The following is a 6,199-nucleotide window of genomic DNA, read 5'->3' as shown; positions in this document are numbered from 1 at the left end:
TATAGAAACGAGGTCTTGATATCTCATTTTCTAAAACAACCTGAATTTAGGGACATACCACTTGAACCTAATTATTCTATACTTGACTCATAAATATTAAATAAATTTATTTATGGACTCACTTATTGGATTTGTGGCCTTGAAACCACCCCTTTTTACACTACTAAAAGCGGGATGTTACAATTACCTAATGTGGTTCTCTTTGTGTCCCAAGATGATGAGCGGAAAATCTCACTAAGTGTGAGTCTAGGAAAATACCAATCGCCTAAATCACCAAGAGAGGAAAAGCCTTTGTGGAAATCTCTGTCTCTAGAAAGGTAAGCCTTGTGGAAAACCTATTAAAGGACAAACTTTATGGAAAAATTATGGAAATGTAAGCCTTTGTGGCGAACTTGTTGAAGGCAGCTTTTGTTGCAAAACTCTGGAAAGGTAAACCTTTGTGGTGGACCTATTAAAGGAAAACCTTTGTGGCAAAACTCTAAAGGGTAAGCCTTTAGGGCAAACCTTTTAAAGGATGCCTTCGTGGTGAACCTTTTAAAGGACACCTTTGTGGCGAAACGCTGAAAGGAAAACCTTTGTGGGAAAATGCTGAAAGGAAAACCTTTATGGCCAGTACTTAATGAAAATGACTCCTTTGTGGCAATCTTTGGTTAAGTGATATGCCACAAATCGATGTGGAAAACTAGGATTTTCCAACATATTTTTCTCGAGCAAAATAGAGTTTTTAGCTTAATTTTTTATTATTTTCGTACTTTTATATTTTTATAGTAATAAGTGATAATCTCTAGTTTTTGTCTATTTTTTTACCTAAATTGGCTGATAGTGACATTGGGAGGTATAACGTGCATTTGAGTGATGTAGCGACGTGTATGAGGTCAAAAATGAGGGAGGTTGGCATCACGAGTAGGGGTATCGCGACATCCAACCCTTGGAATCGGGACCTCCCAAATAATATAGAAGACCAATGATACCCTTTAGTGGTATCTCTACATCCTACTTGGGTATCACAATATCCATCTCTTGAGGAAGACCCCTAATGTAACATCCTTAACTCGTCTCCGTCATCAGATTAGGGTTATAGAGCATTACCATAAAAATTAGAACAATTAACGTCAAAATAGATCAATAATGTAATTTAATATTCATTATTTAAAACTCATTACAAACCTAGCAAACATACACATTTGAGCCTTAAATCGAGCAATCGAGGCCCCAAAAATAGTTCGGGATCAATGTGAAACTAATTTAAAACAATTCAAAAAATTTGGGAAAAAGCTGAAAATTTTGAAAACAAGGGTCACACAGTCGTGTGGCTAAGCAATTTGACATAGCACAAACCATGTAGGCATTTGAACAATGGGACACATGGCCTTGTACCAACCCATGTCTCAAACTGTATAACTCACAGAATTGGGTCACACAGCCGTGTGCTAGACCGTAAAACTCACTGACTTGCATCACATGGCCGTGTCGCAGGCCATGTGCCAGACCATGTATAACCTACACCAAAAATAAACCATTTTAATATCAAAGCTTGCCCAACAAGCTACTTCATTTGTGCATATATTCAATGGACCTAAACACATTTCAAAAATTCATACACATACTAATTCAATCAACATAGCTCTCTTAACCAATATGCCATTCAAAGTTTATACCAAAAGTACATCAATCAAAACAAAGTTATAATGGCACATCTCAAATAGAAAATATAGGTAAAATAGCTACCTAATGACAACAATTGTGAATCCATTCACCATTCAAATTAAACAAACCAAAATGAGCATATTCATATAGCTTTTGACATATACAAGCCAACTATGCCATATGTGCATATAACCATTTATAAAAGTAACCAAATTATAACAAAGTATAAATGACAATAAACCCTATACATGCCATTTATAACCATAACCAAGATAACAAAAAACTACCAAGTGCTTGCTGGATAGTGTGATAGAACTCCGATAATATTCCAACCAATCAAGCTTCCAATGATCTACAAAACAGAGGAAAAATAACTATGTAAGTAGCTACTGCTTAGTAAGCTTGTATAAGGTAAACTTAAACTTATGGAACCCCAAACGTTAAATCATTCAACCATGATCAACAATTTATATACGCATCTTACTTTCCTAATCATAACAATCGACGTAGTTAGTAGATAACTTAAAATCATAACATCTATGAAACATGGTGTATAGCATAAAAAGAATTACATTCATTACCTTTCTTTACATGGTTGATTAATGCCTTTTTCTATTCATTTGTACATATCAACATTCCATTTCATTTTGTCATTAACATCAATAATTTCATATACAAGCCTTTTCATTTTACTTTACTTACCCGTTGAACCATCTAGAATTTCATTAGTCACTTAGGAACACCCACACATAGTGTGCCTTTTTAGATAATAGTAACCTTTCCTTTTCAATAATGCTCACACGAGCTGTGAACTTGGGCCTGCTCACATGAGCTTTGGATCAGAATGTGAGCTACCTGATGCTACTCACACGAGCTATGGAGTATCAGCAAAAAACGCAAGACCTCAGGCATTGGTAGGATATTTAAGACCAACACCCAAAACCGTATAATCCTAATGGCATGTTATTTGAATCCTAAGAATTCTAAAGGTTCAAACGAGATTAATTAACCGTGTAACAGCTCGGTTCAAGCAAAATCAAAACAGTGGTTTTGGAACCATAAATCCAAAGTTGTAAAAATTATTTTAATATTATTTTTGGTGTTTACAGCATGTTAATTGATTTGTGTGAAAATTTCGTAATTTAATTTTACCAATTGGTTAGTTAATTTGATAAAAGGACTTAATCGCGTAAAATGCAAAAGTGGCTTTCTATTTGTTAAAGTACTTATTTGCTATGGTTTATTCAATATGAGGTCCTTGAGATGCTATTAGACCATATTTAGTGGAGTATTACATAAATGGTCATCCATTATATGAATTTTAAATGTTTTCATTAATGACAATTTAGTAATTTGTAAAAAATGTATTAAGTTAAAATAAAACAACATTTTGTTCATCTTTTCTTCACTATTGCTGAAAGTTAATGGTTTTTGTTGAGAAAGCTAGGTTCAGCCTTTGTCTTCTTTGATTTAGGTATGTAATTTGTTCAGTTTTTGATAATTTTTACGTTTTTGAGATCGTTGCTTCGAATACTAGCTAGCCCATACTTCAATTTTTGAATTGGTTGTGGATTTTGTGATTTACCATTATTGATAGCTTGAGATTTTTGTTGTTTGATGATGAAAAAAATTATATGTTGTTAGATTATCATGTTTAATTAAGTGATTTTTGATAAAAATGTGTATTAAGGATTAAATTGAGAAATTTGTAAATCGAGGGGTCAAAATGTGAAACAAATGAAATAAATGGACTGCTAGGGACCTAGGGGATATTCAGCCAAGCTTGGGCATAATGAAATTTTGAATATTTTTGTGTTGTTTTGAATTGGGGACTAAATTGTGAAAATATAAAATGTTAGTGGTTAAAGTGAAAATTACCCATTTATGTGTTTTTTGAGTGAACATGTGATTAGACAATTCAATTTTGTATTAATTTAGATCAAGAAAAGAGGAAATCGAATTTAGATCAGAGGAAATCAAAAGTTATCGTGTAACGCCCCGAATTTTGGGCCTAGAAGTATTAGGAAGTATTAGGTCTTGAGCATGGGAACAGGTAGGAGGCTCCACATTAATGTTTAGTTGTGCAAGAAAGTGACACAATTGTGTAACTGCTTCAGTGGTTAAGTGTTCTAGGAAGAGTCTGAGAAGTCTCGGGCTCAAGCCTTAGTTTGTGCAAAAGTTTTGTTTTTATGTGAATAAACACTGTCTCTAGGCAGTAGGCTTTTAAATAAATGTGGGTATTTTATGACAGAAAAGGCCTGCTGGTCTAGGGGTAAGTGGCGTGTCATAGTTACTGAAGGTCTGGAGTTTGAGTCCTACTACGCGTAAGATGGGTTTTATTTTGCTGCCAGTGCCGTGGAAGTGTTCTAGGTTGGCCAAAACTCTAGGGAGTTTGAAAGGGGGTTCAAATTGGATGGTTGAGAGATTGGAGGAGAGGTTTGAGAAGTGGATCAAGGGATTGGTGGACGGTTTGAGTGATTGGGGAGAAAAATTTGGGATTGGGATAAGAGTGGGAAAGTTAGTGCCGATTGTGAACTCTTACTTCTTAAGAATTTGGTAGGCATTTGTCTTCTCTCCATTTTCAGTCTTTGGTTGGTTTTTGTTCTATTCTTCTCTTCTTGGTAACCGAATTATGCTAGGGAATTATTGGGTTACTTTTTATTTTTCCTTTATATGGTAAGATGATTGTTTTGCCCTATGTTTATATTGCTTACATGTATGATATTATGATATGTTGCATGGGGATGGGTTTATTATGAATGGAGAAAGTGTACTGTATTGACAGCTCTACTATAAATACTGTTTAGTACCGCAACCAGTGCTATTTTGGAGTGTAGAGATGGGTGGGTTGATTTTATCCCCACATGGAGTGTAGGGCTGGATGGAGTGGAGTGTAGGGGCTGGTTGGGTAGGATTTCTGATTGCATATTTGTGCTGTTACCAACATTGAAGGCTAAGGCCTGTAATGGACTAAGCCCTAACTGAAACTGAACTGTTACTGATACGGGCTTAGGCCCAGACTGTATTTGCTTACTGCATGACTAACTGTTTGTTTATTAAGGGATTACACATTGAGGTTTTGTAAACTACCTTTCTGTTTGTCTACGCAGGTAATCCCCAATCTTAGACGAATCGGTGCTGCGAGGGACTTGGAGGTGGCCAGAAAACCGCACATGCCTCCGTATTCGACCTTTAATTAATAAGTAATTTAATTTGGGTATTTTGATGTAATAAGGCCTCTTTAAATTTTTAATCTTTAATTTGGGATTTTATTTATTTTAATTTATATCTGCTAGCAGTAGGAGGCGGGTTTTCAAAAAAATAAATGTTTTTCAAAACACCACGTTTACACAACATATTTTAAAAGCTTCCGCAACAGATAATGTCTTAAAAATTAATAACGTTTTAATGTGAATAACTTTTTGACAATGACTCACATTTTGAAAATGAACGACATGTCTTAAAATCATCATTAAGATCACACAAAAAGGTTACAAGAAAAAGGTTTTTCATCAATATCACACTTTACGAAAAAACTTCAATGTGACAATGCCAGATTCAGCCATAACGTCTAGGCTGGGTTTGAGGTGTTACATTTAGTGGTATCAGAGCCAAGTTGCAAAACTCGACTGTGGATTTGGGTTTCTTCTAAAAACTTGAAATGTTCAAAAAGAACTATTAGAAATGATTTAAAGTATTTTGAAATGTGTGGTATATTGAGTCTTCGGCATCGATTTTGTAAGTTCTCTCTGAAAATTGTATTTTGATTTTGATTGAAACTGCCATAGGTAGGATTACTGAGACTACTGTAGGTAGTATACCGTACTGCAAACTCTTTAGTAGTGTATACTGAAACTATAGTAAAATCGGTGGACACCGATAGACACTTCGTTGTGCGGAAATAAAGTCTATACTTTTGATACTGTCTTTATAAAATATCTGTTGATAAACAGCTAGAACTGTAAACTGATCTACATAAAACTGTTAATTCAGATAAAGCACGAATAGACAATGAGCACAATAGGTATTCGCGGACGGGGTATAAGAGGTCGTGGTAGAGGCCGTATAGGGGCTCGAGCTAGGTCCTCATCATCTAGCAATATTCCTAATCTGGATGCGAGTGAATGATGGTCACTAAACTAACTAAAAATTCGACTAAGGTAAGTACACCTATCGAACAGTAGTATAGTTAAGGTGAGACTAGAAATATCGTATCAACGAGGACTAAAAGTACTAGTAATTACTATCTTTTTATTATCTAGCCTATGAATTAAAGGGATGTTTTCTAAACTAAACTTAATTATCTAATAATCTAAGAACGCGACAGAGATTATCTAATAATCTAAGAACGCGACAGAGATAAAAGAATCGAGATTAATTTAATAAGTTACCAAACATAGAAAATTAAAGCTAATTACTGAATTACAAACAATTGTCAGAATTAAAACTATCCAAAACTAATGAAATGAGCTTTCTTTTCTCGAAATAATAACTTTAACTTATCCAAGCTTTTTATAAAACTATGTAATTAAATGAATATAAATACACATTT

Source organism: Gossypium hirsutum, chromosome A09, assembly GCF_007990345.1.
Source record: "Gossypium hirsutum isolate 1008001.06 chromosome A09, Gossypium_hirsutum_v2.1, whole genome shotgun sequence".
Classification (NCBI taxonomy): Eukaryota; Viridiplantae; Streptophyta; class Magnoliopsida; order Malvales; family Malvaceae; genus Gossypium; species Gossypium hirsutum.
The sequence above is the reverse complement of the archived record's forward strand: the minus strand, read 5'-3'. Positions refer to the sequence as shown.